Here is a 25,618-nt window from a genome sequence, read left to right as displayed (position 1 = left end):
CCAGATTTTTTTTATCGCACAGCCTTTTATGAATCAAGGTCTTTATCTCTATTTTTTGGGTTTTATCTCATGTTTTCTCACTCCTTGGGGTTGATTCACTAAACTTCACCTGTGCACAGGTAGTGCGTTCCAATTTTACTTATATTTACTTATAGCAAGAATGTAAATGTAATTTGATTTACGCAAACAGCGCAACTTGTCTTACGCACACACACACACGTTATGCACACATTGCTAGCATACCGCGTGTTACACTATTTGTGTAATACCCATTACATTAGGAGTGTGTTACCTAAGCCATAGGTTCTCAACACGTGGTACGCGGGGGGTACTTCTGATGGTTCCAGGGGGTACTCAGGCTTGATAAACTTAACCAAGAATAACAAATGTAGAGTTTTAGAAAATTATAAATCTTATTTTAACAACACCAAATTAGTATTTTAGCTAGTTAAAAGCAATAGTAAATGCTTGGAAATGGTTTAGAACCAGTTATCATGTACTACGATTAAATATATATTTGTTAAGGGGTACTTGTGATAATGTTTACTATGCTAGGGGGTACTTGGTGAGTACAGGGTTTTAAAAGGGGTACATACCAATAAAATGTTGAGAAACACTGACCTAAGCAATACGGGTACTTATCCGTTAGCCGGGCGCATTCGGCAGGTGGCGACAAAACTCCACCAGAGTTACATCTTTCCCTACTATCCATGTCGGCCTGGAGGGGGAATAGTTATTAGCGGCACCTGCCGGATGTGCCCGGCTAACGGATAAGTACCGCAATACGTGCTGCACTGATTACACAAGGTGCTTGCGTAAGTATCAGTTAAATTGCTGTGCGCTAACTGAATATATTCTGTTTCTTTTATACACTGATAAAAAAGTATGGTTTGTTAGTCAACCCCCCTTGTCTGTTTATCTCCTTGTAGTTGAGGTTAACATAAGTAAGGTGAGATAAGTCATAAGATATGTTTTCTGACTTCATACCATGATGAGCTAAAGTCTGTTTTGTTATACAGGTAATTTTAGCTTGGTAATCCTGCCTCTTTTTCTGAAATCAATGTGTCATTTCGATTTACTAAAAATACTCTACATACATACTATACTATACATACATACATACTAGTAGTCAATTAGGCCCATTTCAAAATTTTTACACACTGAACAGGCACATATCCCCACATGGCCACCCACCCACGATAGCTAGCGCACACATCTAAATGGCGCCTGGCCCATGGCAATGGCCGTGGCTCTGCACCTGCACACTCAGTGCCTGACATGGATGCAGCACATGGATGCAGATTACTAGGTTTTTATTAGACAGGATGGGGTATGTTAAATGCGATATGTTATGCAAGTAGAGTAACTTGCATTATGCATGCAATGCCTATGAGGCCTGACATACAAGCTATGGAGACGATGCATGTATAGCATGAGTTACACAAATTAACCATTTCAGCCCGCGGGGATTTCTCACCTTATGAATCAGAGCAATTTTCACCTCCCATTCATTAGCTAATAACTTTTTTACTGCGTATCACAATTTATTGATCTATATCTTGTTTTTCCGCTACTAATTAGGCTTTCTTTGGGTGGTACATTTTGCTAAGAATTATTTATTTATAAATGCATTTTAACAGGATTAATAAGAAAAAAATGAAAAAAAATTCATTATTTCTCAGTTTTCGGCCATTATAGCTTTAACCACTTGAGGACCACAGTCTTTTTGCCCCTTAAGGACCAGAGCCTTTTTCTCCATTCAGACCACTGTAGCTTTCATGGTTTATTGCTCGGTCATACAACCTACCACCTAAATGAATTTTACCTCCTTTTCTTGTCACTAATACAGCTTTCTTTTGCTGCTATTTGATTGCTGCTGTGAGTTTTAGTTTTTATTATATTCATCAAAAAAGACATGAATTTTGGCAAAAAAATGACTTTTTTAACTTGCTGTGCTGACATTTTTCAAATAAAGTAAAATTTCCTATACATTTGAGCGCGAAAGTTATTCTGCTACATGTCTTTGATAAAAAAAAAAACCATTGAGTGTATATTTATTGGATTGAGTAAAAGTTATAGCGTTTACAAACTATGGTGCCAAAAGTGAATTTTCCCATTTTCAAGCATCTCTGACTTTTCTGCGCACCTGTCAGGTTTCATGAGGGGCTAAAATTCCAGGATAGTACAAATACCCCCCAAATGACCCCATTTTGGAAAGAAGACATCCCAAAGTATTCAGTGAGAGGCATGGTGAGTTCATAGAAGATTTTATTTTTTGTCACAAGTTAGCGGAAAATGACACTTTGTGAAAAAAAAAAAAAGTTTCCATTTCTTCTAACTTGCGACAAAAAAAAATTAAATCTGCCACGGACTCACTATGCTCCTCTCTGAATACCTTGAAGTGTCTACTTTCCAAAATGGGGTCATTTGTGGGGTGTGTTCACTGTCCTGGCATTTTGGGGTGTGCCTAATTGTAAGCACCCCTGTAAAGCCTAAAGATGCTCATTGGACTTTGGGCCCCTTAGCGCAATTAGGCTGCAAAAAAGTGCCACACATGTGGTATTGCCATACTCAGGAGAAGTAGTATAATGTGTTTTGGGGTGTATTTTTACACATACCCATGCTGGGTGGGAGAAATATCTCCGTAAATGACAATTGTTTTATTTATTTTTTTACACACAATTGTCTATTTATAGAGATATTTCTCCCACTCAGCATGGGTATGTGGAAAAATACACCCCAAAACACATTATACTACTTCTCCTGAGTACGGCGATACCATGTGTGGCACTTTTTTGCACCCTAACTGCGCTAAGGGGCCCAAAGTTCAATGAGTACCTTTAGGATTTCACAGGTCATTTTGAGAAATTTCATTTCAAGACTACTCCTCACGGTTTAGGGCCCCTAAAATGCCAGGACAGTATAGGAACCCCACAAATTACCCCATTTTAGAAAGAAGACAATTGTTTGATTTTTTTTACACACAATTGTCCATTTACAGAGAGATTTCTCCCACCCAGCATGGGTATGTGTAAAAATACACCCCAAAACACAATATACTACTTCTTCTGAGTACGGCGATACCACATGTGTGACACTTTTTTGCAACCTAGGTGCGCTAAGGGGCCTAACGTCCTATTCACAGGTCATTTTGAGGCATTTGGATTCTAGACTACTGCTCACGGTTTAGGGCCCCTAAAATGCCAGGGCAGTATAGGAACCCCACAAGTGACCCCATTTTAGAAAGAAGACACCCCAAGGTATTCTGTTAGGAGTATGGTGAGTTCATAGAAGAATTTTTTTTTGTCACAAGTTAGCGGAAAATGACACTTTGTGAAAAAAAAAACAATACATATCAATTTCCGCTAACTTGTGACAAAAAATAAAATCTTCTATGAACTCATCATACACGTAACAGAATACCTTGGGGTGTCTTCTTTCTAAAATGGGGTCATTTGTGGGGTTCCTATACTGCCCTGGCATTTTAGGGGCCCTAAACCGTGAGGAGTAGTCTTGAACCCAAATGTCTTAAAATGACCTGTGAAATCCTAAAGGTACTCACTGGACTTTGGGCCCCTTAGCACAGTTAGGCTGCAAAAAAGTGTCACACATGTGGTATCGCCGTACTCAGAAGAAGTAGTATAATGTGTTTTGTGGTGTATTTTTACATATAACCATGCTGGGTGGGAGAAATATCTCTGTAAATGACACATTTTTGATTTTTTTTACACACAATTGTCCATTTACAGAGAGATTTCTCCCACCCAGCATGGGTATGTGTAAAAATACACCACAAAACACATTATACTACTTCTCCTGAGTATGGCGATACCACATGTGTGACACTTTTTTGCAGCCTAGGTGCGCTAAGGGGCCCAACGTCCTATTCACAGGTCATTTTGAGGCATTTGTTTTCTAGACTACTCCTCACGGTTTAGGGCCCCTAAAATGCCAGGGCAGTATAGGAACCCCACAAGTGACCCCATTTTAGAAAGAAGACACCCCAAGGTATTCCGTTAGGGGTATGGTGAGTTCATAGAAGATTTTATTTTTTGTCACAAGTTAGTGAAAAATGACACTTTGTGAAAAAAACAATAAAAATCCAATTTCCGCTAACTTTTGACAAAAAAATGAAATCTTCTATGAACTCATCATACACCTAACAGAATACCTTGGGGTGTCTTCTTTCTAAAATGGGGTCACTTGTGGGGTTTCTATACTGCCCTGGCATTTTACGGGCCCAAAACTGTGAGTAGTCTGGAAACCAAATTTCTCAAAATGACTGTTCAGGGGTATAAGCATCTGCAAATTTTGATGACAGGTGGTCTATGAGGGGGCAAATTTTGTGGAACCGGTCATAAGCAGGGTGGCCTCTTAGATGACAGGATGTTTGGGGCCTGATCTGATGGATAGGAGTGCTAGGGGGGTGACAGGCGGTGATTGATGGGTGTCTCAGGGGGCGGTTAGAGGGGAAAATAGATGCAATCAATGCACTGGGGAGGTGATCGGAAGGGGGTCTGAGGGGGATCTGAGGGTTTGGCCGAGTGATCAGGAGCCCACACGGGACAAATTAGGGCCTGATCTGATGGGTAGGTGTGCTAGGGGGTGACAGGAGGTGATTGATGGGTGTCTCAAGGTGTGATTAGAGGGGGGAAATAGATGCAAGCAATGCACTAGCGAGGTGATCAGGGCTGGGGTCTGAGGGCGTTCTGAGGTGTGGGCGGGTGATTGGGTTCCCGCAAGGGGCAGATTAGGGTCTAATCTGATGGGTAATAGTGACAGGTGGTGATAGGGGGTGATTGATGGGTAATTAGTGGGTGTTTAGAGGAGAGAAGAGATGTAAACACTGCACTTGGGAGGTGATCTGATGTCGGATCTGCGGGCGATCTATTGGTGTGGGTGGGTGATCAGATTGCCCGCAAGGGGCAGGTTAGGGGCTGATTGATGGGTGGCACTGACAGGGGGCGATTGATGGGTGGCAGTGACAGGGGGTGATTGATAGGTGATTGACAGGTGATCAGTGGGTTATTACAGGGAATAACAGATGTAAATATTGCACTGGCGAATTGATAAGGGGGGGGTCTGAGGGCAATCTGAGCGTGTGGGCGGGTGATTGGGTGCCAGCAAGGGGCAGATTAGGGTCTAATCTGATGGGTAACAGTGACAGGTGGTGATAGGGGGTGATTGATGGGTGATTGATGGGTAATTAGTGGGTGTTTAGAGGAGAGAAGAGATGTAAACACTGCACTTGGGAGGTGATTGGATGTCGGATCTGCGGGCGATCTATTGGTGTGGGTGGGTGATCAGATTGCCCGCAAGGGGCAGGTTAGGGGCTGATTGATGGGTAGCAGTGACAGGGGGTGATTGACGGGTGATTGAGGGGTGATTGACAGGTGATTGACAGGTGATCAGGGGGGATAGATGCATACAGTACACGGGGGAGGGGTCTGGGGGGGGTCTGGGAAGAATCTGAGGGGTGGGGGGGTGATCAGGAGGGAGTAGGGGGCAGATTAGGGACTAAAAAAAAATAGCATTGACAGATAGTGACAGGGAGTGATTGATGGGTGATTAGGGGGGTGACTGGGTGCAAACAGTGGTCTGGGGGGTGGGCAGGGGGGGGGGGGGTCTGAGGGGTGCTGTGGGCGATCAGGGGGCAGGGGGGGGGGAAATCAGTGTGCTTGGGTGCAGACTAGGGTGGCTGCAGCCTGCCCTGGTGGTCCCTCGGACACTGGGACCACCAGGGCAGGAGGCAGCCAGTATAATAGGCTTTGTATACATTACAAAGCCTATTATACATACGTGCAGCGGCGATCCGGGTGCTGGTAACCCACCGGCGCTTCCGAACGGCCGGCGGGTTACAGCGAACGGTGGGCGGAGCCAGTCCCCGGCGGCTGATCGCGTCACGAATGACGCGATCGCCGCATAGCCACTCCCGCAGCCGCCCCCGCCGATGGGCGTATTGCGGTCGTTTGGGCCCGGACTTTGCTGCCGCCCATCGGCTGGGGGCGGTCCTTAAGTGGTTAAAATAATCCACGCTACCATAATTAAAACCTATGCATCTTATTTGCCAGTTTGTCTCGGTTATTATACCATTTACATTTTATCCCTATCACAATGTATGGCGCCAATATTTTATTTGGAAATAAGGGTGCATTGTTTCCATTTTGTGTCCATCACTATTTACAAGCTTATAATTAAAAAAATATTTGTAGTATACCCCCTTCAAATGCATATTTAAAAAGTTCAGACCCTTAGGTAACTATTTATGTCTTTTTTTTTTTTTTATTGTATTTTTTTTTCCATTAAAAATTGTATTTGGGTAATATTTTGGTGTGGGACATAAACAGTTAATTTTTAATGTTGTTAAATGTGTAAATTGTAATGTAAAACATGTGTAGATGTAGTTTTACTATTTGGCCACAAGATGGCCACCTTCATTTTTGTTTTTCCTCCTTGTACTTCTCGCTAAGCGGAAGTACAAGGGAGATGCGGAAATTTTTCCGGGCAGAAGAACTGAAGCCTCATGTGTGAGCGCTTCGGTTTTTCTGCGGAGGACAGGGATCGGTGATCGGGAACCATGTTCCCATTCACTGATCCCAGGGCTACCGGCGGACACCACGGGGACAAGGGACGCGATCGCGTGCAGGAGCGCATCAGAGCAGCCGCCCGGACGTGAGCTCCAGTTCGGGTGGCGGAAATGGTTAAGTAACACATTATGTAATTTGTGTAAACTTCTTGAGCATTGTCTGCACACATAACCTCTGGTTAGTGAATATACACCTATATGCCTTACCTCTGGTGTAAAAATAAAACCCACACTATCAGCACAGGCAGCAAAAGTTACAACAGAGTTCCAGCAAAAAATGTCTAAAACTTGACCATGTGCCATAACCTCCAGGTTTTGGTGATTTACCATGCCCCCTTTCTGAAAAAATGCCATGACTTCTGCCTTTGAAAAGACTAGTAAGGAGATTGTGTCATCTGTGGGTGGGAGATGCCTCACAGTGTGGCCTGAGGCGTACTCGGCTTCTACCTGTGCCACTGAGCCAGCCTTTCTAGGAGAGGAAGGGTAAAGAGAGAAGTGCAGTGCCAGCCATAGTATATTGCATTCCAGAGCTGCCACAATGCTTCCCTGCTACTTAATAAAGTAGTCAGCCATTAATGCATTGGGTAGAAAAAAAGGAATTTACAGCAGAGGTCCTATTTAAAGCGGGATTATCAGCCTTAAAATTAAATTACATTTACCCACTGCTCTGTGTTTATTATGCAGTCTACAACCTGACCCTGTATTGCAAACATTCCAATATAATCCTTAATGTTTCTGCTGTAATAAATCTTATTTCATTCAGCCTGGCTCTATCTGTTACATTGTTGAGAAGAGGGAAGCTTGTTATCTCTCCTCCTACATTCCTGCTCCTCACTGATTGGCTAAGGGCTGTTTAGTGTGACAGGCTGAGACTGAGAGGGGAAATACAATTCACCCTCTCTGCAGAAGCAGCTGAAATATGATCCATGCTGTGCTCACATGTGTTCACAAAAGCAAGATAGATATGACAGTGCAGTAGAAAAAAAGAGTAAGGGATGAAATTAAATCTGTATTTTCTTCAGTCAGAGGCAGAAAAGATGGAAAATACCTGAAATAGTTTTCTCATTATTTACTATATAACATTCACTGAAATAAAAATGTGGACAGTACAATGTATATGTTATGTAAGTAAAACAAGTAATTATCTACTTATATACAGTATGTGTTTTTTTCTGGGATAGTATGGCTGGTCCTGCTGCTTTAAAAGGAAAAAACATAGCATTTTCAGACTTCAGATTCAGATTGAATCTACACTCCTTGGCACATACAAATTACGGAATGTTGCCAGTTTTAACCTCTTGTTCAGTGTTAAATTATATATATATATATATATATATATATATATATATATATATATATATATATATATATATATATATATATATATATATATATATATATATATATATATATATATATATATAAATATATATATATATATATATATATATATATATATATATATATATATATATATATATATATATATATATATATTCACACACACACACAATGGCGTAACTGAGGAGCTTTGGGTCCCAGTGCAAGTTCTACCTAGAGCCCCTGGCACTGTACTGATATGAAGCCCCGAAACCTTTCAAGGGCAGTTTCAGTGTCAGAAAGGTGCATTTAGAGTAAGGAAAAAGTTAAGGATTACCATTATTAAATGCACATATCCAGGTGTTCATTACTAGTACAGCCCCAATGAAGAGCTAATAAGACGGATAAAGGAGGCCTCTAATGGTTCCAGGTCCAGGGGCCCCAGTGCGGTCACAACCTCTGAATCTCCTATTGCTATGCTACTGCGCGCACGCACGCACACGCGCACCCTATATCTTCTTCCAGGAGGCTTCCAGTAAACACGTGCTTTGTATGTGAATAAAGATTGTTTTCATTATTCACAACTCCCAGAACCAATCCTAGAATAATGATTGAATTGTACACCATTACATACAGCAATACACGCAAAAAATTGCATTTTATTATCATTTTTGTAAGCACAAACATTTTTATCAGGGAATAAGATACAGAATATACCGGTATTCAAAATAGATATTTACTTAGGATGCCCCATAGCGGCTGTCCCTGTAATATTAAAATGTTGTCGGTTTTGAAAAAAAAGAAAAAAAACAGTAAGCCTATTATTTGGAAACATCAGTTTGCTTTGGTCATAACATTTAATTCCATTTTGTAGTGTTGCAATTGTGTCATATTCTTATGCGAGGGGAATCACAAAATCCCCTTTATTTGTATATTATCAGTTTACAGATCAGGCCATTACAAGCAGGATATTGAGAGCTGCCAAGTTCAACTACATTTTCCCAGCAATAAACACTTTCTATGTCCGGGCTCAATGCGTTCCTTCAAACTTCATCATGTTAATGATAGCAAGCTGGAAAGTGGAAAGAAATAACTGGGAAGAAAATGAACTTGTAAATAGGCAAAGGCAAATTGATAAACAGCAGCGGAAAACTCCATGCAAATATCATTTTCTCTTATTAAAAGTTAACCTCAGGGAAAATATATTTGGTAGTTTCATCTCCGCTGTAACTGAAAAGGCTTGATTCACCTACAAATTACTCCTCTGATGGTCTCATTTTTGGAATCCAGAAGGGTCATTACTTACCGAAGTGTGTGTTCTTTTACTGGTAATGGGCACATTTTGGGCAGAGTTGAATAAAGATTGGTGTTCTGAAACTCCAGGCAGAAACAAAACTTAAAGTCTGAAATGTGCATCTGTTGTTGTTGTTGTTATTTAGGCAAAAGTTCTAAATTATAGTTACATCCAGCTTTTCCTGATCTCTGCATTGTTCTTTGATCCATATCCTCTGACTTCTAAGGCTAGTGCACTATGTGGGGAAAGAGGCGCCCTGGTGGATAAAAGCTTTTAAAAGCAGTTTAAAATCGAAAAGAAATGAAGTAGCTTATCTCAATGACGAAATCTTTGTAATAGCAAAAGATTTTGTTTAGCACAGACAATGCGTTTCGCAGGTCTGAGTCCGCTTCCTCAGGCCAATAACAGTGCCAAATGAGAAAATCACTTGAACATAGGGAGCCTCATTTCTGACAAGATTTTAAAAGAGCCGATGAAATATATTCGTTGCTGTCAGTTATATATCAGTTGCTGTCAGTTATAACTGAAAGGACAACTGATGAGCAAGGTAAAGTCCATGTTTCCCTATGGCTCAAGTGGGCAATATTACAGTTTAACAATGTGCTGACCCAGAAGCTGTTATGGGATCATCACTATTTTCAAAACAGAGGACGGAGAATTCCTTTGATCACAGTAAACAAACAGGATGCAGGAGAGCAGAAGGAGATTGATGAGTAAACTATGGAGGTAAGTATGATGTGTGTTTATTTTGACTTTTAATTTTCAGTTCAGGTTTGCTTTAAGGAAACTGTAACTGATGTGCTCATGACCTTGTAATTTGGGTCGCTACAGTTAGGGTAAGGGTCTGCCTGTGTGTTGGTGACGGGATACAACTACTGTCATTCCAAACCACCGGTGATGTAGAGAAAAGTGTGCCCAGAGTTTTTTGCTTTACATATTGATGGTTTGATTGGGAGGAAAAGTGACTTTGTGTGGCGGCATTCATTTATTTATTGTTACTTTGTAGTGCTGGTGTTGTTCGTTTTACTATGCATTCCCCTGGAACCCATTGTCACTCCAACCATTCTCTCTAAGTGCCTAAACCTACTCCCACCCCCCTAACGCACTAAACCCTCCTTCCCTGTCCAAATGCCTATCACTAACCCCCCCATTCAAGTGCATAACACTAGCCCCCCCCCTCCCCCGGTGCCAAAATGACTACTACTGTAGCTGATCATCTACAAAGTAGACAATCAGTTCCTCTGTTTTTTCCCCACCTAGTATCTGATTGGCTACTTCTGAAGCTGATTGGTTACTAGTAGCACATCGGCGCCCAACTCACCACTTGGGCATCTGATTACCAATACTTTCTATGGGCATCTATTATCCTTCCGACCCCCATGCCCAAATCACCTGCTTTGGCACTCTAGATTGGAGGGCTGCAGAACAGAAGTCAGGCAGAGGCTGTGAACCTAGTAGTCATGCCATGGCATTCAGATTTTCCCAATATAAAGGACGGACTTTGTTACTTCTACTGATTGGCTGCGCTGGCAGATATGTGTCCATAGTAACCATTACAAATACTGGCCATGGAGTAGACCGTTATGTGGCCTGCGAACTTCAATGCTACTGATAACTTATACTACCGAGATCTACTTTGATGTTCACAAAAATTTCAACTTGAAATAAAAAATTATTTTGTTCACAAAGTACACGGCCATTTATTGTTTAGGTGGTAGTATAGGCTGACATAATACTAATATGACTGATTTAACGCCTAGCAGCATAGTGTTTTCTCTAAAACAACCTCTTACTTGGACATCTAAGTGGCAGCTGCAGACAGAACCGACTCCATCTTTCAGGAGCACTGCAGCAACTTATCCTCTCTGAGCTCCATAGTGTAGAGGTTCTGTAGATATATTGAGCGGAAGGACAGTAAATCAGTGTATTTATTTTCAGCTGTTTAACTGGGTGCATTCATCTTTTGTTTTACTCCATTGCAGAGTTTTCAATATATTTCACACTATTCCAGCCTCTAAAGAACTTGAGTGTCAGGAAAAAGCTGTATATTGCTGTAAACAATGGTGCTAGGAAAATCAATAAATATAGCTAGTTAACATTTTGCCTCCTTTCAATAGGAGAGTAGCTCACACTGTATGCAGTCCAGCATTTGGAACTAGTGTTTCTTTATATATGCCTCTCAGTGATGCTGGGATACCCCCAATCACGGATTCAACCTATTCGGCCGTGGTTGAAAACAAATCCGGAAATTCCGTGATTAATTTCTGGATTTGAAACGGACTCACGAATTCAACCCGGATAATTCTCGTGAATGAGGCAATTACGGAAATTCATGGCCGTGATCACTTAAAATCTTTTAGCTAATAGCAAGGCCCCCATACATGCTACAATCCCCCAAATTGCATAAATGATAAAGGTGATAAGGGGCTACAACTTAAACAAAAAAAATCCAAGAAGAACTTTTACTTTTTGAGAAAATGGATTTTAAAGTTAAATCAACACTTTAAATGTGGCTATTAATTGGTAATTGGTTTTAAACAGGGAAGTACACTTTAAAGAGGAACTTCAGCCTAAACAAACATACTGTCATTAAGTTACATTAGTTATGTTAATTAAAATAGATAGGTAATATAATCTTTTACCCACCCTGTTTTAAAAGAACAGGCAAATGTTTGTGATCTCATGGGGGCAGCCATCTTTTTAATGGGGCAGCCATCTTCTTGGTGGAAAGGAGGTGACAGGGAGCATGAGACACATGCCCCTCCCAGCTACGCACGCTAGGCTTCAAATCTCAAATTCAAAATAAAAAACAAACAAATTTGAGCCAAAACAGTAGAAGGAGAACAACAACATCAGAAATCCCATCATGCTTTGCACAGCATCAGGGGAAAAATGACCGGGCAGTTTTCTTCTATGCAGCTAAAAATGAGGCTTGGGTAAGAAAAACTAAATTCTGATGCTGTGAAACTGTTAAAAAACACCAAGCCTTTTCAGTGCTGCTGAGTAGATTTTTAGTCTGGAGGTTCACTTTAAGCAATCACAGAGGTGCTGGTGAGTCCCAATGGCACCTAGCGGTGGTGGTACCACTGGAGGAGGATGAGTGGCCGACGCCACAAAAACACCCAGAGAGGTTTTTGTAAATGTTTTTTTTTCTCCTTGCAGCAATAGCAAGGACATGGCAGCAGAGTTGTCCTTAGCCGCTGGCGGTGGGAACGCAGACTTAAGTAGTGAAATAGAACATCAGCGGCAGCAGGAGGAGGACTAAGCAGTCAGTGCGGCAGCACAGAACGACCATGGCACCTCACTGGTGGTACCACAGCATGATAATGCTGCACAAAAAATTACATGCATCCGTGGCCCCTGGCAGTGAAACTCAGCAGCAGCAGGATGAGGACTAAAGCAGTCAGTGCAGCAGCACAGAAAGACCAAGGCACCTCAGCAGGAGGAGACGTGTGCTGCTGATGCTGGGACTGCTGCTCACAGCGGAGGTCTGGGATAAAGTCATGATGAGCTGCACCTCCATCATCATTTCCATCAATGCCTGTGAGTGACTCTCCTGAATGACCACACGGCGACCCAAGGTGCTCAAAAATGGGTGCCACCGGCGTCGGCTGACTCGGCCCAGGCTGTGCTGCTGATAGAATCCTCTCTGCTGCACTCTCCCTGGCCGTGGACCAGTCCCAGAAGTGGCGGAACTACTGCACCTGCGCAGTCCACTCCGGCCCACGTGACAGTGATTGACAGCGCCGCTCACGCAGGCGCAGTACAGAGCGACCTAGAGGTCGCTCTGACGTCATCGCCGGGGACCGGGATGGACCTGTGGTGAATGGCTGCTGGCAGAGCTGCGGCGAGGGACATCCTGGGAGCTTGGAGCTGGAGGAAGCCCCCGGTAAGTAGCGCTTATTTTATGTAAATCTCCCTGATGACTCCTTTAAAGGAGTTGTCAGGGCAATTTTAATAAAATAAACGCTACTTACCGGGGGCTTCCTCCAGCCCCAAGCTTTCAGGACCTCCCTCACCACAGCTCTGCCCGCAGCTGTTTGCCGGAGCTCCGACTCGGTCCCCGGTGATGACATCAGAGCGACCTGGCGCAGAACTACTGCGTCTGCGCAGTCCACTCCGGCCCACGTGGCGGTGATTGACAGCGCCGATCGCGCAGGCGCAGTACAGAGCGACCTCCAAGTCGCTCTGACATCATTGCCGGCGACCGGGTCGGAGCTCCGCCAAACGGCTGCGGGCAGAGCTGCGGCGAGGGAGGTTCTGGGAGCTTGGGGCTGGAGGAAGCCCCCGGTAAGTAGCGTTTATTTTATTAAAATTGCCCTGACAACTCCTTTAACCATTTAACGGCAATGTATTGTATTGAAACGTCATGCTTTTGCCTGTTAATGGCAACATGACGTTTTAATACGCGTGTTTTTTTCCCATTAAAATGCATTTAGAATAAAAAAATTCTTAGCAAAATGTACTACCCACAGAAAGCCTAATTGGTGGCGAAAAAAACGAGGTATAGATAATTTTCTTGTGATAAGTAGTAATAAAGTTATTAGGGAATAAAAGGGAGAATTGAGTAAAAACCCTTGGGGGTGAACTGGTTAAGTAATCACTCACTTGCTAGAAAGCTGAATACAAGTATCAGATACAGTATAAGGGCAATGTAAGGACTGAAAACACTCTTGCTTATGCAGATATGGCCTGGAGATGATCCTCTCAGTGCCACAGAGTCTAGCAAGGATAGAGCTCTGGAAATGGCCCCCACTTTATATACAGGAGGGGAGGGCAGAGCCTCCCCTCCTATGATTGGCTGCTAGGGCCTGGCTGGGGGCCTCTGATTCGCCCAGGGATGTAATTTCTGCCCAATCACGACCTAATCACGATTTTTCAGCGTGATCATGACCGTGATCGCTTTCCGAATATTTGCAATCACGGAATTTCCGTGGGCGATTTCCGTGGTCCACAATTATTCACGAATTTGGATTTGGAAGTCGAATAGTGAAAAAGTGCTCGTGAATCACGGGTATTCCATGATCACAGAAATTATCTGCCCATCAATGATGCCTCTGTTTTGCCAAATGGATGAAAATGGTTGGTCTGCACTTGAAAGTCAATGGGGAAAAACTCTGATGGCTTCTGATGGATTCTCTGCAGAGCAACTACAGCGTAGACTGAAGTGGCATATGAGGACCACTAAATGTCTGAAGAGCAGTGGGAGGAGAGGATGTGTACAGCAGCGGTTAGGGTGGTTGTTAGGATCCTAGAAGATCCCAGGCAACTCTGGGCACTAACAGAGGGTGTATTGTTATTGACAGTTTGTGAACCTAGCAGGGTTGCAACTATGAAGCATTGATGCCCCTCACAAAACGTTGGATAAATCCCCTCCCCTTAAATAGAAAATGAGGTTGTAACTACAGTACAAACCCTAAAATAGACAGGGTGCATATTGATTTCCACAATAACCATTTTTAGAATTCTAAATCAGAAGTAAACAGGCCAATCCAACAAACAACAATTAGGCAGCATGTTCTTCCCAAACACCCTAATTGGGCAGTGTGTATTCCTAAACAATATGCTTAGGCAGAGTGTCTTCCCTAAACAACATAATTAGGCAGAGTGCTCCCCAAACAGTACAATTAAGTATACCACCAAACGTGATTAGGCAGAGTATTCTCCCAAACAGTAAAAATACAGAGCTTCCCCCTCTGAAATACCATAAGCCTGAGAGTTTTGCCAGGCCTCAGAGAAAACCTCAGTGTGAGCCATCTGGTGCCCCTCAATGAGGTGGATGGTGGATCAGCATATGGTTACTTGTGTGCAAGGTGCAGAGGTTGCAGATCCTTGCCTCAATTCAAATTTAGAATATCAAAGAGTGCACAAACAGCAGGGATCTTGAGGTCAGATTTAGCAGTGGACTGCAGCTGTTCCTACATAACTTTATTGACAGATAAGGAAGGTCTGCTGAAATACCATAAGCCTGAGAGTTTTGCCAGGCCTCAGAGAAAACCTCAGCGTGAGCCATCTGGTGCCCCTCAATGAGGTGGATGGTGGATCAGCATATGGTTACTTGTGTGCAAGGTGCAGAGGTTGCAGATCCTTGCCTCAATTCAAATTTAGAATATCAAAGAGCAGGGATCTTGAGGTCAGATTTAGCAGTGGACTGCAGCTGTTCCTACATAACTTTATTGACAGATAGAGTTGGGCCGAACGGTTCGCCTGCGAACGGTTCCATGCGAACTTCAGTGGTTCGCGTTCGCGTCCCGCAGGCGAACCTTTGCGGAAGTTCGGTTCGCCCCATAATGCACATGGAGGGTCAACTTTGACCCTCTACATCACAGTCAGCAGGCCCAGTGTAGCCAATTAGGCTACACTAGCCCCTGGAGCCCCACCCCCCCTTATATAAGGCAGGCAGCGGCGGCCATTACGGTCACTCGTGTTCTGCCTGCGTTAGTGAGAGTAGGGCGAGCTGCTGCAGACTGTCTCTCAGGGAAAGATTAGTTAGGCTTAATTTGTTCCTGTCTGGCTGCATACCTGTTCTGTGAACCCACCACTGCATACCTGTGCTGTGAACCCACCACTGCATACCTGTGCTGTGAACCCACCACTGCATACCTGTGCTGTGAACCCACCACTGCATACCTGTGCTGTGAACCCACCACTGCATACCTGTGCTGTGAACCCACCACTGCATACCTGTTCAGTGAACCTGCCACTGCATACCTGTTCTGTTTAGTGGACCCGCCACTGTATACCTGTTCATTGAACCCACCACTGCATACCTGAGCTGTGAACCCACCACTGCATACCTGTTCTGTGAACCCACCACTGCATACCTGTTCAGTGAACCCGCCACTGCATACCTGTTCTGTTCAGTGGACCCGCCACTGTATACCTGTTCAGTGAACCCGCCACTGCATACCTGTTCTGTTCAGTGGACCCGCCACTGTATACCTGTTCAGTGAACCCGCCACTGCATACCTGTTGTGTTCAGTGAACCTGCCACTGCATACCTGTTCTGTGAACCCGCCACTGTATACCTGTTCTGTTTAGTGAACCCGCCACTGTATACCTGTTCTGTTTAGTGAACCCGCCACTGCATACCTGTTCTGTTCAGTGGACCCGCCACTGTATACCTGTTCAGTGAACCCGCCACTGCATACCTGTTGTGTTCAGTGAACCTGCCACTGCATACCTGTTCTGTGAACCCGCCACTGTATACCTGTTCTGTTTAGTGAACCCGCCACTGTATACCTGTTCTGTTTAGTGAACCTGCCACTGTATACCTGTTCTGTTTAGTGAACCCGCCACTGCATACCTGTTCTGTTCAGTGGACCCGCCACTGTATACCTGTTCAGTGAACCCGCCACTGCATACCTGTTGTGTTCAGTGAACCTGCCACTGCATACCTGTTCTGTGAACCCGCCACTGTATACCTGTTCTGTTTAGTGAACCCGCCACTGTATACCTGTTCTGTTTAGTGAACCCGCCACTGTATACCTGTTCTGTTTAGTGAACCCGCCAATGCATACCTGTTCTGTTCAGTGGACCCGCCACTGTATACCTGTTCAGTGAACCCGCCACTGCATACCTGTTGTGTTCAGTGAACCTGCCACTGCATACCTGTTCTGTGAACCCGCCACTGTATACCTGTTCTGTTTAGTGAACCCGCCACTGTATACCTGTTCTGTTTAGTGAACCCGCCACTGTATACCTGTTCTGTTTAGTGAACCCGCCAATGCATACCTGTTCTGTTCAGTGGACCCGCCACTGTATACCTGTTCAGTGAACCCGCCACTGCATACCTGTTGTGTTCAGTGAACCTGCCACTGCATACCTGTTCTGTGAACCCGCCACTGTATACCTGTTCTGTTTAGTGAACCCGCCACTGTATACCTGTTCTGTTTAGTGAACCCGCCACTGCATACCTGTTCTGTTCAGTGGACCCGCCACTGTATACCTGTTCAGTGAACCCGCCACTGCATACCTGTTGTGTTCAGTGAACCTGCCACTGCATACCTGTTCTGTGAACCCGCCACTGTATACCTGTTCTGTTTAGTGAACCCGCCACTGTATACCTGTTCTGTTTAGTGAACCCGCCACTGCATACCTGTTCTGTTCAGTGGACCCGCCACTGTATACCTGTTCAGTGAACCCGCCACTGCATACCTGTTCTGTTTAGTGAACCCGCCACTGTATACCTGTTCTGTTTAGTGAACCCGCCACTGCATACCTGTTCTGTTCAGTGGACCCGCCACTGTATACCTGTTCAGTGAACCCGCCACTGCATACCTGTTGTGTTCAGTGGACCCGCCACTGTATACCTGTTCAGTGAACCCGCCACTGCATACCTGTTGTGTTCAGTGAACCCGCCACTGCATACCTGTTGTGTTCAGTGAACCTGCCACTGCATACCTGTTCTGTGAACCCGCCACTGTATACCTGTTCTGTTTAGTGAACCCGCCACTGTATACCTGTTCTGTTTAGTGAACCCGCCACTGTATACCTGTTCTGTTTAGTGAACCCGCCAATGCATACCTGTTCTGTTCAGTGGACCCGCCACTGCATACCTGTTGTGTTCAGTGAACCTGCCACTGCATACCTGTTCTGTGAACCCGCCACTGTATACCTGTTCTGTTTAGTGAACCCGCCACTGTATACCTGTTCTGTTTAGTGAACCCGCCACTGTATACCTGTTCTGTTTAGTGACCCCGCCAATGCATACCTGTTCTGTTCAGTGGACCCGCCACTGTATACCTGTTCAGTGAACCCGCCACTGCATACCTGTTGTGTTCAGTGAACCTGCCACTGCATACCTGTTCTGTGAACCCGCCACTGTATACCTGTTCTGTTTAGTGAACCCGCCACTGTATACCTGTTCTGTTTAGTGAACCCGCCACTGCATACCTGTTCTGTTCAGTGGACCCGCCACTGTATACCTGTTCAGTGAACCCGCCAGTGCATACCTGTTGTGTTCAGTGAACCTGCCACTGCATACCTGTTCTGTGAACCCGCCACTGCATACCTGTTCTGTTTAGTGAACCCGCCACTGTATACCTGTTCTGTTTAGTGAACCCGCCACTGCATACCTGTTCTGTTCAGTGGACCCGCCACTGTATACCTGTTTAGTGAACCCGCCACTGCATACCTGTTCTGTTTAGTGAACCCGCCACTGTATACCTGTTCTGTTTAGTGAACCCGCCACTGCATACCTGTTCTGTTCAGTGGACCCGCCACTGTATACCTGTTCAGTGAACCCGCCACTGTATACCTGTTCTGTTTAGTGAACCCGCCACTGCATACCTGTTCTGTTCAGTGGACCCGCCACTGTATACCTGTTCAGTGAACCCGCCACTGTATACCTGTTCTGTTTAGTGAACCCGCCACTGCATACCTGTTCTGTTCAGTGGACCCGCCACTGTATACCTGTTCAGTGAACCCGCCACTGCATACCTGTTGTGTTCAGTGAACCTGCCACTGCATACCTGTTCTGTGAACCCGCCACTGTATACCTGTTCTGTTTAGTGAACCCGCCACTGTATACCTGTTCTGTTTAGTGAACCCGCCACTGCATACCTGTTCTGTTCAGTGGACCCGCCACTGTATACCTGTTCAGTGAACCCGCCACTGCATACCTGTTGTGTTCAGCGAACCTGCCACTGCTTACCTGTTCTGTGAACCCGCCACTGTATACCTGTTCTGTTTAGTGAACCCGCCACTGTATACCTGTTCTGTTTAGTGAACCCGCCACTGTATACCTGTTCTGTTTAGTGAACCCGCCACTGCATACCTGTTCTGTTCAGTGGACCCGCCACTGTATACCTGTTCAGTGAACCCGCCACTGCATACCTGTTGTGTTCAGTGAACCTGCCACTGCATACCTGTTCTGTGAACCCGACACTGTATACCTGTTCTGTTTAGTGAACCCGCCACTGTATACCTGTTCTGTTTAGTGAACCCGCCACTGCATACCTGTTCTGTTCAGTGGACCCGCCACTGTATACCTGTTCAGTGAACCCGCCACTGCATACCTGTTGTGTTCAGTGAACCTGCCACTGCATACCTGTTCTGTGAACCCGCCACTGTATACCTGTTCTGTTTAGTGAACCCACCGCATCAGTGCGCATACCTGTGCAGTTAAGTGAACCCACCTACCTACGTGAGTGCACGCAGTGTGATATACCACTCCGTGCATACCCGATATGGACAAAACAGGTAGAGGAAGAGGTAGTGCCAGAGCCAGAGGAAGGCCACCCGGCAGGTCTGCGCGAGGTCATGTAAATGTAATTTCGTGTGGACCTGGCCCACAGTACAGTGCTCGGAAGAAGGCACGTCCCATCACCTCCCAAGATTGTCAGGACGTGGTTGAGTATTTAGCGACACAGAACACCTCATCTTGCTCAGCCACCAGCGCTACTACTAGCACCACTTCCGCTGCATTTGACACTTCGCAAGAATTATTTAGTGTTGAAATCACTGATGCAAAGCCATTGTTGTTACAGCCAGATGAATTTTCACCAGCTAATATGTCTGAGTTACGCGGCAACACTATGGATGTAACGTGTCAGGAGGATGAAGGACCTACTGATGGTGCAAGTTTGGATTTGTCTGAGGCAAGCGAAGCTGGGCAGGATGACTACGATGATGACGGTAATAGGGATCCTCTGTATGTTCCCAATAGAGGAGATGAAGAGGGGGACAGTTCAGAGGGGGAGTCAGAGAGTAGTAGGAGGAGAGAAGTTGCTGAAAGAAGCTGGGGCAGCTCTTCGTCAGAAACAGCTGGTGGCAGAGTCCGGCACCATGTATCGCCACCTATGTACAGCCAGCCAACTTGCCCTTCAGCATCAGCTGCTGAGGTCCCCATAGTGCCCACATCCCAGGGTGGCTCAGCGGTGTGGACATTTTTTAATGTGTGTGCCTCAGATCGGACCAAAGCCATCTGTTCGCTCTGCCAACAAAAATTGAGCCGTGGAAAGGCCAACACTCACGTAGGGACAAGTGCCTTACGAAGGCACCTGGAGAAAAGGCACAAACAGCAATGGGATGGCCACCTGAGCAAAAGCAGCAGCAGCACACAAAAGCAAAGCCACCCTCCTTCTCCTCTTCCTCCTCCATCAGGTGCATTATCTGCTTCTGCCGCTTTCTCCCTTCCACCTTCACGGGCACCCTCCTCCACTCCGCCTCTGCCCTTGAGCGGTTCCTGCTCCTCTGCCCACAGCAGCAGTCAGGTGTCCGTGAAGGAAATGTTTGAGCGGAAGAAGCCAATTTCGGCCAGTCACCCCCTTGCCCGGCGTCTGACAGCTGGCGTGGCGGAACTGTTAGCTCGGCAGCTGTTACCATACCGGCTGGTGGACTCTGAGGCCTTCCGTAAATTTGTGGCCATCGGAACACCGCAGTGGAAGATGCCAGGCCGCACTTATTTTTCGAGAAAGGCCATACCCCAACTGCACCGTGAAGTTGAGAGGCAAGTGGTGTCATCTCTTGCGAAGAGCATTGGGTCAAGGGTACACCTGACCACGGATGCCTGGTCTGCCAAGCACGGGCAGGGCCGCTACATTACCTACACAGCCCATTGGGTGAACCTGGTGGTGAACGATGGCAAGCAGGGCGCAGCGGACCAAATTGTGACACCTCCACGGCTTGCAGGCAGGCCTCCTGCCACCTCCTCTCCTCCTGCTACATGCTTTTCGCTGTCCTCCTCCTCCTTGGCTGAGTGGCAGTTCTCCTCTCCAGCTACACAGCCCCAGCTCCGCAGGGCCTATGCTGCATGCCAGGTACGACGCTGTCACGCCATCTTAGACATGTCTTGTCTCAAAGCGGAGAGTCACACTGGAGCAGCTCTCCTGGCTGCTCTTAAGAAACAGGTGGATGAGTGGCTGACCCCGCACCACCTGGAGATAGGCAACGTGGTGTGCGACAACGGCAGCAATCTGCTTGCCGCTTTGCATATGGGGAAGCTGACACACATACCCTGCATGGCACATGTCATGAATCTAGTGGTTCAAAGATTTGTGGCAAAGTACCCTGGCTTAGCGAATGTCCTGAAGCAGGCCAGGAAGTTCTGTGGGCATTTGAGGCGGTCTTACACAGCCATGGCACGCTTTGCGGAAATTCAGCGCAAAAACAACATGCCGGTGAGACGCCTCATTTGTGATAGCCCGACTCGCTGGAACTCGACCCTGCTCATGTTCTCCCGCCTGCTAGAACAGAAGAAAGCCGTGACCCACTACCTCTACAACTACAGTAGAATGAAACAGTCTGGGAAGATGGGGATGTTCTGGCTCGACAACTGGACACTGATGGAAAATGCATGCAGGCTCATGCGGCCGTTTGAGGAGGTGACCAACCTGGTGAGCCGCAGTGAGGGCACCATCAGCGACTTAATTCCCTACGCTTACTTCTTGGAGCGTGCGGTGCGTAGAGTGGCGGATGAAGCTGTGAATGAGCGTGACCAGGAACCGTTACGGCAGGAACAGGCATGGGACCAATTTTCATCAGACCCAGCTGTTTCCTCAACACCTGCGGCAGCACAGAGGGGGGAGGAGGAGGAAGAAGAGAAGTCGTGTGCAGAAGACGAGTCAGACTCAGAGGATGATGAGCAAGGTGTTTCTTTGGGGGAGGAGGAGGAGGAGGAGGAGGGGACAGCGGCAGGAGAACAACCTCAGCAGGCATCGCAAGGGGCTTGTGCTGCTCAACCTTCCCGTGGTATTGTTCGCGGCTGGGGGGAGGAGGTTGACTTACCTGACGTCACTGAGGAAGAGCAAGAGGAGATGGAGGGTACTGGATCCGACTTTGTGCAGATGTCGTCTTTTATGCTGTCCTGCCTGTTGAGGGACCCCCGTATAAAAAACCTCAAGGGGAATGAGCTGTACTGGGTGGCCACACTACTAGACCCTCAGTACAGGCACAAAGTGGCGGACCTGTTACCAACTCACCGGAAGGTGGAAAGGATGCAGCACATGCAGAACCAGCTGTCAACTATGCTTTACAATGCCTTTAAGGGTGATGTGACGGCACAACGCCAGCAAGGTACCACTGCCACTAATCCTCCTCCCGTGTCCACGCAGTCAAAGACAGGACGCTCCAGCGATCTCATGGTGATGTCGGACATGCGGACGTTCTTTAGTCCAACGCCTCGCTGTAGCCCTTCTGGATCCACCCTCCACCAACGCCTGGAACGGCAGGTAGCCGACTACCTGGCCTTAAGTGTGGATGTAGACACTGCTGTGAACAGCGATGAGGAACCCTTGAACTACTGGGTGCGCAGGCTTGACCTGTGGCCAGAGCTGTCCCAATTTGCCATCCAACTTCTCTCCTGCCCTGCCGCAAGCGTCCTGTCAGAAAGGACCTTCAGCGCAGCTGGAGGCATTGTCACAGAGAAGAGAAGTCGCCTAAGTCACAAAAGTGTTAAGTACCTCACCTTTATCAAAATGAATGAGGCATGGATCCCGGAGGGCTGCTGCCCACCCCAAGACTAAGTCAGTCCCCGCACACACAGCATCTCTGCCTGCACGCCGTGTGACTGGCTGCCTGGCCTGCCCCAAGAAGACTAAGTCGCTCCCAGTCCCTCCACACAGCATGCCTGCCTGCAGGCCGCTTGACTACCTTCTCCGCCACCACCAACAGGGTCCGGGACTCCAGGCGGATTGCTGAATTTTTTAATAATTTTTCTGGTGCGTGTACATGACTGCCTAATTTTTCTGGCTGCACTGCGGGCAGCTGCAACAACAAAAGAAAAGGCATGTACATGCGCCCATTCCCCTTCGTGATCATTACCTTGCCGTGGTGAAGGGGCTTGCGTATCACAATGAAGCAATGACCGGCGCCTAGATGAGTGTCTCGGGGGGCACACCCACGATAATAAGGTCGTTGCCTCATTGTGGTCAGACCAAATTTGATCAGCTGGACAGTCACTGTTCTGTCATTCAGCTACATCAGCCAGGCGACCATATGGGCTGTAAAGCCACCAAAACCTGCACTCTCGCCATGGTGCGCACCAGTCCAGTACGGCCGTCACTACACAAACAGCTGTTTGCGCTGCGTTACACGGTGAGTTTGGTGTGTCAGTGTGAAGCAGTACCTTAATTACACTACCTGATTGATGTATACACATGCAAGATGTTTGAAAGCACTTTAGGCCTGTCATTTAGCATTCAATGTGATTTCTGCCCTTAAAACGCTGCTTTGCGTCAAATCCAGATTTTTCCCGGGGACTTTTGGCATGTATCCCACTCCGCCATGCCCCCCTCCAGGTGTTAGACCCCTTGAAACATCTTTTCCATCACTTTTGTGGCCAGCATAATTATTTTTTTTTTCAAAGTTCGCATCCCCATTGAAGTCTATTGCGGTTCGCGAACTTTAACGCGAACCGAACCTTCCGCGGAAGTTCGCGAACCTAAAATCGGAGGTTCGGCCCAACTCTATTGACAGATAAGGAAGGTCTGCTGGGTTGAAACCCTCTTGTTTTTGGGTACCCTTCCCTGGTTGGGTCATGTGTCACTTCATCTACTACCTCCGATTGTTCCTGATGGAACTAATCTCTTAATAAGCAGTGGAAGATGACATAAACACCTCTTTCTGCTTCTGCATAGACTCGGTTTCACAGTAAACAGTGGTAAGTAGCATCTCTTTCTGTATGCTTGTGGTCGCACCCTTCAGGACGGCCTGTGGAAGGCTAAATGCAGGCATTGGACAATTATGTTTATCCTCCCTTGGCCAATTCTCCTTTTCTTCCTCCTGAGAGGAAAGTAAATGTTGGGCATTAAAGCAAGGTGTGTCTTGGCCTGCCCCTTCTAGCTGTTCAGTAGCCTTTACCTAGAAAGCTGAAGCTATCCATTGTAGACTGCAGAGCGGATCAGTTCATTTCGGCTGGGCGCCCCATAGCAGCAATGTTATGCTGCGCGGGGCACATAGTAGTAATTTGGACCTCCGGCGGCTGCCAGACCCCGAATTACATCTCCCTCCGAGTTGCGGGAATAGTATTTAACGCCGCCTCTGAGTTTTGCGGCAGTGGTGAGAGACGTCATTCGGCTCTCCCCGCGCCGAACTGAGCGGCGCCGAGTTAATATGTACTCCTGCAGAGAGTCATAGACATTCTGCTTGGGAGGAAGAGAAGAAGGTGGTCTGAGCTGATTCAAGCAGGGTCATCACAGGACAGCTATGAAATCTTATTACATGGGACTTTATGTGGCATATATACTGTACAAAATGACAACTATCAACATGCCCACCAGGTTTTTTATTAAAAGAGACAACACCGGTATGGAATAAAATCTGCTCTGCTGTAGTCTCTGTTTATTGCAGTTTGACAGTTGTCTAAAATAGTTATAAATTCAGTGATAACTTATCATTTAATATAAACAATCAATAAATAACTTTATTCATCAACTCCATAAAATCAGTCTTTAGACTCAAGTTGATAATAACTTTCAATGCCAATTAAGGCAATAGCCTACGACAGTCCATTACATTAGTCCATATGGCAATCCAAAAGGAAATAGAGAGGCCAGGAGGGGGATCTCAGCTGTCCTGAGAGAATGCAGGAGAAACAAACAGCATCACCTGAGATGTGAGGGGGAATCATCGTTCATTGGTTGCTAGGAGCTCCACTCCTTTTGACAGCTACCAATCACAGGTGAGTGATACCTTCACCTCTGCACAGCAACAGCAGTTCTAGTTATCCTTCCCAGGGACAGCATCAACCCAGAAAGAAAAGGATGAAAAAGTACTACAGTCCACTACACAAAGCTATGCTTTTAAGTAAGATGCTTAACACTAACACCACACAGACCCCTTTTGTACAGCCACAAAAGTCCCAAGTGGTCTGCGCTCAATTGCTCTTACTCTGGCCTTACAACTTGGTTGCAATGGAGCTGATTGAAGAGCCAGTTTCTACTGTTCCCCTCATCCCCACATTTAACATTACTGCCCTATGCTTATTAATCCGGATAGTAGAGGCATTGGAGGAACTGATTTCACTGTGAGAAAACATGTACTTGGCTTCACTAATTCCATGTAGTGTCCAATCTCCTGTTAGACTTCACTTTCTCTTCTTGCATGCAGGCACACTCCCACCCAGTTAGTATGCTGAATAGCATGTACTTCTAAAATGATATTGTAAGGGTGGAAAGAGGAGACAAAATAGTGCAGACTGTGACAAAAGGAGCACCAATCCATTTACAATGGTTGTACTTACAAGAGATATTCTCGTTTTTTTTGCATGTAAGTTTTTTTTACAAAAATGGACCAGTATATGATCAGCCCAGTCGCCCTCTCATTGATCAACCTATCTTTAGTTGTTTTAGAAAGTGTTTACTTCTTCTGCCATCCTGCGCACCAGAAACACACTTTGTGTAAAAGCAGGACGTTTTGAATCAGGATGATATACCATTTATTGGCTAACTTAAAAGAATAAGAGTAAGCAAGCTTTC

Source organism: Hyperolius riggenbachi, chromosome 8 (genome assembly GCF_040937935.1).
Source record: "Hyperolius riggenbachi isolate aHypRig1 chromosome 8, aHypRig1.pri, whole genome shotgun sequence".
In the NCBI taxonomy this organism is placed as follows: Eukaryota; Metazoa; Chordata; class Amphibia; order Anura; family Hyperoliidae; genus Hyperolius; species Hyperolius riggenbachi.
Note: the sequence above shows the minus strand (reverse complement) of the source record.